Genomic DNA, 10,410 nt, shown 5'->3' on the forward strand with positions numbered 1-10,410 from the left:
AAAAAAAAAAAAGAAAAAAAAAAAACGATGAGAGCAAGATGAGCAAGTAACTCAATAACTGCGTGACTTCACAGTAAAAGTGTGGAATTGATTTGTCTTTCTTGGAAGCTGTTAGTTTTAGTTAAAGCAGACAAGCCGACTGTTTCTTTTATTACTGTGAAATTCTCATATTTGCAGGAGACTGAAAAAGTTCCATGTTGCACCAAAGATCAATTAAGTTTTATGTCGGTGTGGAAATGTAACTAGCTTGTATATATACTGTATATATAAATAATGAAAACTCCTGTTTTATCACATTACTAAATCTTTGTTGTTTTACTGTAAGTTTGAAAACCAAACTGTTACATAAATCTTTACTTTGAGGGTCACTATTTACTGTATAAGTGCCTGTTTATATATTTTTGTTTACATAAATGCATAAAAGCTTTGCTTTAGAAAGAAAAAAAAACACAAACTACATCAGAGTGAATAACACAGGCCAATAACAATTATCTCTAACTATAATGAAAAGACAAAAAAAATGAACGGCTATTTTTAACACTTTTAGCATTTGTTTCCCACTCTTTTTGAACAGTGCAAGTTATTCCTTCTACTACTTCTATTAGACTGCATTGTCATTGTCTATTTAACATAAAGGCACTATTTAGCATCACCCAACAGCGATTTTCCTTTTTGAGGAAGAGGCTTTAACAAAAACATGCCTTCCTGCTGCAGCACTGCAGGTACAAACAGCAAGATATCCCTTTCTATCAATAAAAAGAGAGATTTATTTGGAGAGCAAATCATCTACACAGCTTTGAGTTTTATTATTGTTTCATTTGTGTTAGCACGTCATACAAATAACCAAACAAGATTTACAATTTATTGCATACAAAAGGAGAATAACACATAACATGTCTTGTTGCTCATTTCACCAAACTATGCAAAAATGTTGATTATTTGTCCTTCAAGTGAGTTCAATCCTAACCCATTTGCACATATGAGAATTGTCAACAAAATGAATGTAAATAAAACAGATAAACTTCTGCTTTCAATCAGTTTTTTCCTCCTTCTCCTTCCTGTTTTTACCTTAAAGCTATCCTTAAGGGCTTGTTTTGCTGCTTTTTCCTCCTTAAAGTGCGTACCCCTCCCCTCTACGAAGCTTCAACATGGGCTGCGTCAGGCAAGGAGGGGCGCAGCACCAGGAAAAATTATAATGACAAACTTTTGAGTCATTTTATTTATGGTTTTACTTTTTTTTTTTTTTTTTTAATAATTCATCCTTTTTTTGCAAAAAATGTTCAAACGCAATGCATTGTAGTCATTTGTTAATTTGGTATCATCGATGCAGACTGGTTTTTCAAGGGGACAGGATTTGTAGATTGTAGATTTGGACAGCAATAGAAAAGGGTGAATGCACTATTTATTGCACTATATAGTGAGTAGTGACGGATTTCTGACACAGCCAATGACAGTATAGCATGTGCAACAGTGTGACCAATCAGAGCCTGAGATACATTCCAATATCAGTTTCCCTTTTGCCTCTGCATAAAGGGTTCCACAAAAACTAAATGAAAGGCTCAGCGGTTTTGCAAACTGAATTGCAAAACCGATTTGAAAATGCAGCGGGGATTGAAAACAATAAAAATAGAAAAGGTAATTCCTTTTTTAATCTATGAAATGAAAAAAAGATTTTGTGTTAGATTTTCGTTTGAGAAATTGTCTTTACAAAAGGAGATGCAAATCCTTTTTACATCTGTGTGTAAATGCATTTTTAAATCACGATACTGTTCAACCAATCAACAAATAATTCAGTTTTTATTTTACTGTTCATTTCACCTTGGGGAATTACACAGATTTTGCAACACTTTAAAAAAAGTATTTAGATATTAAACACTGGGAAACAAATTGTGCCAATAATTATAATTATTCACATTTGTATTATTGGTTATGCAAACTACCCTTTATCATAAAGGATACCCTTGATTTTCTTAAATGCAATAACTTATATAAGTTGTTTGAAGTTTCATTTAAGTTGCTTAACTTTTTTCTTTTTTAACCACAGCATCCAACCATTTAATTGTAACATACAAAACATGTAAAACTAAAACATGCAATTTTTTAAGATCCCCCTTTAGATATAGTCTTTCACTCATTTATGCTGGCCAATGTCATGATTAATGACACACAGACGTAATTATTCTCCTTCATCTCGTTAATATTTATTATGGTCTTCTTAGCAGCAGAGGGATTCACTTAACCTTTTACTTCTTTGTAATGTCCATTAATTACTGCAGATAAAAGAAATAGAGAACGGCTAATTGATACATTTTGTTATGTTTTCAGTCAGAAACTGACTGAGTTGAATATTTTCATTAAAGTGTCGCTAAAGTTATGAAGCTAACATCTGTTTAGTATTTTTATGTTGTGTTGGAAGATGAACTCACACTGAAGTTGTGAAAAGTGAGGAAACATCTTACTAACCATTAAGTTCTAACTTTAACTCTTAGCTTTTATTGCATTGCATTCAATTTACTTTGTTGCCTCCATTATGCCACAACAAACACTGAGTGTTCAGATTGTTGTTTGTGAAACTCAATCACACTTGAAATACAATATTCATGACCACACCAGCTTAATTGTTGTATATTTGCATCATAAAATGAGCTTTATTTTTATTGCTTCCCAGATTTCGTTCAATCATTCGCACTCCTTCTCCAGATATTATTCATCTTTGACTTTGAGAAATTGTTTCATATCTTACATATTGTATGCTGCAGGGCACAATTGGTGTATAATAAAATAAGGCCTGGGAGTTACGAAACAAAAGAAAAGTTTTCAATGAGGAATGGGAACCTATTCCATTTTCTAGATAGTCTCTTTTAAAAATGTCGTATCAAAATCAGTTAACACTTGGAATCCTTGAGTCTCTGAGAATGGTCAATTATACACAGTTCAAAAATCAGACAGTTTGATGGGTGAAACAAGTGTTATAATATAAACAAAGCAGTTGTTTTTTTACTATTGTCTAGTTTATATTTTACCCCATAGATGTACCTAGATGGAATTTAACTTTAAGTGGAGGTGCTGTCTTCCAGTTTTTGCCACTTTTTCTGTTTTTTTTCAGATCTATAGAAACATTTGTGCATTCAATTTGCTAAGCATAATTTTAGGGGGAAAAAAAGGCAAATTTGACATAGACTTTGTAGGAACCAATCAAAAGTCGCCTGTTACTTCATTGATGTCACTCCGTCTGTTTCTCCAAGATTTTTGCATTCATAAAATACACTCTTTTCAACAAAAAATGTGCAGGAACAAGTTTTTTTTCTCTCCAATCAGACAATGCAGTATGAATATTATTCATTATTTCTTCTTCCAGTATCAAACCTAGTTTGTGAAAATGGTTGCCAAAGCCATCAAACAAAAGAAAGACAACTTTGTTTAATGTTTTATCTCTTTTCTTGAAAATTTGGTTTATTTTTACATTTTATTCATTTCCTTTTTATGTAAAATCAAGCTTAACAGTAAACCGTGGCTAACAGTATCAGTGCAACCATTGATACAGACTATACAGATAATTTTATAGCTGATTGTACTCTGGTGTGTATGTGTATTTAACCTGCAGGGCTCCTTTGAAAAAGAGATTTATAATCCCAACAGGACTTCTCTGGTTAAATAAAGGTTAAAAAAAAAAAAAAAAGTTGTCCTTACTTTAATCAGTGCATTTCCACTGCTGGCTGGTCCTTTATTATCTGCTGTGTAAGCTTTACTAATGATCTAACATTTGGCGATGTGCATTTGCTTTTCATTGAACTCAAAACAGGTCATGTTACTCTAAAACCCATCGGCTGACTCACTTCCTGGCAGCGACTTGAGGTTAGTTCAAACAACTTATGTTATTCGACACAGCAAGCTATCTACAAAGTGCTAGAGAATTTGTGTCACTCTCTGCGATATGTGAAATCTAAAAGAAAAACCTCACAATGTGAAAAAACTAAGAACCAGCTAACCTCCCACTTATGGCTTCAGCACTTCAAAACCTCTCTTTTATAACATTCTTTCATCGAACATCTTTTCTGAGCTTGATGACATCCATTTTTCTTTTCTTTTTGAGAAGTTTTGCTAGAAAAATTGTCAAAAATAAAGATGGTTTCAGAAATGATTGTGAAACTAAAAGGCACAGATGATGACAAACTGGAAACTTTTTGGTAGTTAATCAGTGAATACAAATGAAAAAAAAATGTTGGAGACTAATGATTTGAATTTGTATGATTTCTTTGTTGTATGTTGCATAAATAATTCATCAAAAAAGTAAAAAAAATAAATCATTAGATGTTTATATTCAGTTTATGTTTGTCCGCAGTAGTTCCAAACTATTTGTGACTAATACCTTCACATTTTTCATTCGTCCTTTAAAGAAAATTGTTTGCGAGTTGTCCAATAAATAACACACAATGCAATGTCTCCCTTTGCACTTTCTAGGTTGGTGTCTGCCTGTAGATATCCCAGGGCTATTTGTGTAAATGCTCTCATGGAGAGCATCATCTGCCAATGCAATTTTGCTAATAATAACAGTTTGTTTGTTTATTTGCAACTTTGTCTCCCAAGATGCCGGAAATTAATTTAACCAGTTTACTTTCCCAAAAGAAACAAACCATTGCAGGAAGATAGCAGGTATTTCCCTAAAGAAGAAAAATAGTGTATAAAAATGAAAGAAAATGCAGTTTTAAACTTTATAAGGATAAGTTCTCAATGTAAAGAACAAAAGAAGTATGTTGAAAAAAAAGGAAAGACAGATCTTTAATATAAGGTAATCCTTATCAAACTGACCGATTGACTGACCACTGGGCCCCCTACAGGTTAGAGGGAATTTTCGCTAAATCTCTAAGTAGAAAACGCCTCTCTGCCACTTTGTGTCCCAGAAACCCCCCTCCATGGCTGAAATAATAAAACAACTGATAAGGTCATCTGGGAGTGTTTAGTCACTGCTGAACGCCTTTAGGAGGCTGGAGAAATAGAACTGTCTTGCAGAGGAATGGCAGCGTATCAGAGTGCACCAGCAGTCAAAGGGAGCTCAGGCGAGACAAGCTGTAAGTGGATTCTCCACCTGATGTCCACATCAGTTTTATCTGACTGATTTCTGTCTTCACCACTCCCAGACGACAGACCAAGGAAGGCAAAGGGGCACTTGCTCATCACCTCAAGATGGTTGCATCCTGATCTAGGTTCTTTTTAGAACAAAAGAGCTTCTCAGGCCTCATTTGCGATTCCGGCAGTTTGTCACATGAAACAATGCAATAGCATTTCGGTTATAGTTCTGTTTTGATCTGTATACCTTGGATGATGGAAGCTTAATCAATGTTGCAAGGCAAAGAAAACATAACATAAAAGCTATAATAACAGCATAGTGTAAACCTAAAGCATATGCTAACAATAACTTTATTTGTTGGCTTCACTGATTATTGTGCAAGAACTTACCTGGGATTCCATCATTTCTCACCTGTCTGCTGCAGGTGACAACTTTCTATTGATCAATGTTGTGTGGAGTGTCAGCCAGAAAAATTGCATGCCAAGAGTGTCGTTAAAGTTTTCCACAAGTGGAAAGATTGAATATGAATTTGAAAATTGTTTGTGTGCTTTTCAACTCCTTCCTGTCACTCAGCCAACTCTATACAGCGCTCTGGTGATTCGCGCTTTCTTCCACTCAGCAAGAAATGTATTTCATTTTGTCTAGTTGTGAGGGTTTTTTTTTATCAACGATGTAGAATTCAGAGGTTTTTTTTGCCAAATGAAAGGTTGACTGAAGGAGTGGATTGGATGACTGGTTATGGCAGTGACAGTGGGAAGAGAAGGTAGCAGAGCTCTCATCAGCAAGCTGCCATGACCAGCTGCCATAGCTGTCAGGGGCTATGAGGGATCCTTTGCCAAGGTAAGGCAAATTCCTCGTAGTTCAGTCCTAATAGGACTGTCATCTCGTCAGAACAGGCAGGGAATGCAGTGAGCCTGGAGCTCAGAGCTCTCTGAGACTACAGCTCTTAGGTTTCCTGTTACTTGCAACAAAGGTCCCTTTGTAAGAAACATGGACCAATACATAAAGCTCATGACAGGCTTCACAGTGTACAGCATCGGCCTGGTCTGGTTTGAAAATAGCCTTAAGGTGAGCAGACTTTTCCAAACTCTCTAATTATTAAAAAAGCTTGGTGTAACTTTTGTACTCTCCACCATTATCTTTACTACTCGACCAGCTCAGTGGCCTTGTGGGAGAGTGTCCGCCCTGTGAGTGGAAGGTTGTGGGTTCAAATCCCCACCGAGTCACAGCAAAGACTCTAAAAATGGGACCCAGTGCCTCCCTGCTTTACACTCAGCACTAAGGAGTTGGATTGGGGGGTTAAACCACCAAATGGTTCCCGAGCGCGGCAACATGTAGGCAAAATATGAATACTGAAACAAACTTGGAAAAAAAGATTAGAAGAAAAAAATTAAAATCAATTAATTAAATTCACTCAAAATTATTATTGGGGGAGGAGTAAAACTGCTGAAAACATAGGTGAACACAAATATTTTTCTGAACACAGCCGTTTTTTTGTTTGTTTTTTTTTTTTTACTTTTTTTTTTACCATGGCTTGCCTGCTTGTCTTTAAAACATAAAATAGTTTGACTTTCCCTTCAAAATATGTTCTAAAAGTGACCGTTAACAGCATGAAAAACCTAAAATGATTGTAAAACAGTTGCTTTAGTTTTCCAGAATAACTATTAAAGAGTCACAGCATGCGAGTCCAGCTTTGACCTTTTTTGCACAAAAGGCGATATGGTCTGCTGCGGTTACCTCTCTGTGTAATCATCTTAAAGTCCATCCACACACACACAAAGATGTGCACTTCTTAGAGGTGGGGATTTGTGTTCAATTCATTCCTTATGGCTTCATCCAGCAGTGGAATTCAACCTTGTATTCAGCTGTCATTAGTTTTCAAACTCATTCTCCAGTTCAGGCTTAATGAATTTCCATTTTGACTGTGCAATAATAATCCTAAAGCGCATTGGTAAACAGCCAGGGTAAAGCTCTTAACCGATTATAGCATTTTCCTCTTGTGATGGTCGAGGTTTTCCCCTGTTTTTTTCACAGGACAAAATATTTGGTAACTATTTAAGCTCATTGTATATTAATTTAGACAATAGAAATAAATTAACATTATAGTACAGTTTGCCTCAAAATAGTACTGTATATCTAATCAGAATCTGTCTTTCGCCCTTCCACAAAATGAAAAGAGAGTTTCAAGTTTATCATTTTGCACATTTTTCAAAAACAATCCATCTATGCACACTTAACAAAGCTGTTATTTTAAAGCATCAGCAAAAGATGCTTTTTCTTTGGCCTCAGGACAAACACAAGCATTTTTTTGGACTTAAAACACTGCAGTGTTCTGACTCATACCAAAGCATTGCTCCCCCGATGAATCTGTTTTTCTTTTGTGTTATTACCAAACACCACCACGCCAACTGACATCCTATTATTTTGCCCTTACTTATAGATGAGCTGTCTAACGCTGCTAAGTCTTTATCAATGCTGTCTACAGAACGGAATTTACCATAAAACAGTATATGCATGGGTTTAAATATAGTAATCCATACATCAGTGTGAAAACAACACAATTTAAATAATCTTTGGAAGGAATTAAAAGCAACCATTACAACAGACAGAATGATCAGTCTGTATGACTAGCTTCCGTTTGTGTTTTTCTGTCAAAAATTCCTTTGAAGAGACAAATGTGATTACTGGTGTTCAGTGTAAAAAAATGGATTACAGTAAAACCTAGGCATGAGAGAAGCTAAAATTGCAGCTTTCTTTCAGTTTAGTGTTTTTAAAGATAAACCATCAACGCGATGGAAGAACAATCAAAGTGCAGAGAGCGACAGGTCTGATGTCACTTTTATTTATACTGTAAGAGAGGAAAAACTATTTGTTTTTGTACCATAGATTGTGTGTCACAGTTTGCATTTTTTTTCTGAAATTATATATTTGTTTATATCCTTTGACTGCTTTCAATCAAAAGTCAAAGTGACTTTTTTGGCCCACAGCGCTGAAGTCCTCAACATGGTAATCAGCAGCGCATGGTCCTCTGGTAATCGAATGTTAATTAGGAACAACAAGTACGTGGCTTGATTGAAGAACACTCCAGATTCATCAGTCCTTTCCAAAAGGAAAAAGGAACAATTCTGCTTTTGAAAAAACACCGTGTGAATAATACAGCAATTTGCACAATGCTTTGTAAAAAAAAAAAAAAGGATAATTATAAAAAAAAAACATTGTGAAAAAGAAGACCCTTACATTTGTTTTAAATCAAGAACCATCCTGTGAAGGAAAAAAAAAAAATACAGACACTAGAGAAAATTGGGGTAACATGCATGCTTTATTCATTGTACCAAATTGACATTTTTGACACATTTTTTCGAAATCTAATGCTTTTCCTTTTTTTCCCCTTTTATTTCTAGTGGCATGTCTGCACCAATTCTGATGCGTGCTTTGCTTAGTAACCCAACATAACATAGTCCTCCCTAAATAATTATTTTTTTCCCCCATCTTCCTTTTCAAAAGAACCACATATTCAATTTGACACATTTGAACAGCAGGTCAGATAGCATTCATCTGAAAACCAACGCTTTCACAAAATGTATATCTTAGCTTATATTAGGAAGCCTGTCAAGATATGCTGACATGTACAGACTCAGGGAGACTGTCAGAGTGAGTGAAGGATCTGGAGGTGGCAGAGAAAAGGCATTAAGCTCCTTAAACATAAAGGAATCGTTGCGAGGATCTGTTTTTCAAGCAAACACTCCAAATGATGAATGAAACATTTGCTAATCTTTGGATCCCCTCTGGCACGATAAGCTTAAGAATATGTTCTGATTAATGAGGCTTTTCAAATGTGACAACCCATGTTCAATACATATTCATAAATGCCTCTCCGACCCCCCCCCTCCCCATCAGTCAGACCTGTGGTATTCACACAACAATTCGTGGAGGAAGGATAATATATGAGCCATTTCTGTCTGAGAGATGTTACCTTACTATGATCTTGTGCACTGTGGTGAATCTGCTGCTCTTTATAGCTGCCTCATTTGTAATGGGGTAAGCCAGCATGTTGTGCACAAGGCAGAGACAAATCCCCCGGAGTACCACCAGCTGTATACAACACATGTCTCATGCGTCGCACCCAGCACGTGTCAATGAAATGAAACTTTGCTTCCAAAAAACATTTTTTCTTTTTTTTTTTTTTTTTTTTTTTTCAGGGAAACATTTTGTTGATTTTCTGAGAAATCCTTTGATGACTTCTCAATATATCTTTTCTTCTTCATTTGTTTTTGCTGTCATCCACTGACAGTCCTTTATTTTTTGATGTTGTCTCTTTCTTGGCTTTTGTGCATTCATGTGCTCTATTTGAATAAAATTTTACTTTTACTGAGTTTTCAATCTACGTTTTGATATATCATCCTAGATGGACTTAAATGACTGTGCTGCAAAATCTCAGCAGGACAAAACAGACAATGCAGTGATGCAGTCAAAAACAAACAAACAAGTGAGTGGATAAAAAATATGCATTAAAATGTCAAAAGTGAATCTCTGCAGCTGATATTCAAAGTTGTCCTGGTTCTAAACACTGCAAAATTGCAGTCTTTTGTGTTCCAGGCTGGTCAAAGTCCAGCTGAATAAGAAAGGAAGGACACTCACATCGAGAGGACAGTCGAACCTTTTATTTTTACCAAACTTTTTACTTTGGTGACAAAAAAAAAGGTAAAGGCCAAAAAGGTTAAGGAGGTGTAAATGACGAAATACAGTTTTAAAAGGTAAAAGTAAATCCTAATTACATATATACTTTTGCAGCTAATAAAGTATTCAGATGTACAATCTAGTAAAACTCATTTTTTTAAAACTTGGAAATTCTTAAAATCTTTTCATTTGTAGTACATGATACAAGTTGAAAAGGGGTAAGAATTTAAAGAGATGTCAAAGCATAAAAAAATAAAAAGGGACCAGCAGAGCTGAATCCAAAGCAGACATGATTCTAAAATGAAAATCCCTGCATGGTCTCAAAGACTTTCAGGAAATGCTTACCAAAAACAAAATGAAAGCTGTTAAATAAACCATCTAAAAATTATCTTTAATAAATTGCTTTTTTTTCATCATGAAATGATGAAAAAAAAGCCTGCAAGATTTCCTTCAAAGTTTCCCTTTTTATTTTAATTTATTGGCAGTAGCTAAAACATAATTACTGAACCTTCCGTGGTAAATTTACTTTTAGAATTAACAGCAAGTTGCTTTTCCGATAGGTATTTAAACACAATTGGAGGTCTTTAAACAAAAACCCCTGTGTAGTCTTTTAACAAAAATCTTTGTGTGGCTTTTTGCTTCATTTGGTAGATGGAAATAAATTA

The sequence above is a fragment of the Oryzias melastigma genome, linkage group LG4, assembly GCF_002922805.2.
Source record: "Oryzias melastigma strain HK-1 linkage group LG4, ASM292280v2, whole genome shotgun sequence".
Classification (NCBI taxonomy): Eukaryota; Metazoa; Chordata; class Actinopteri; order Beloniformes; family Adrianichthyidae; genus Oryzias; species Oryzias melastigma.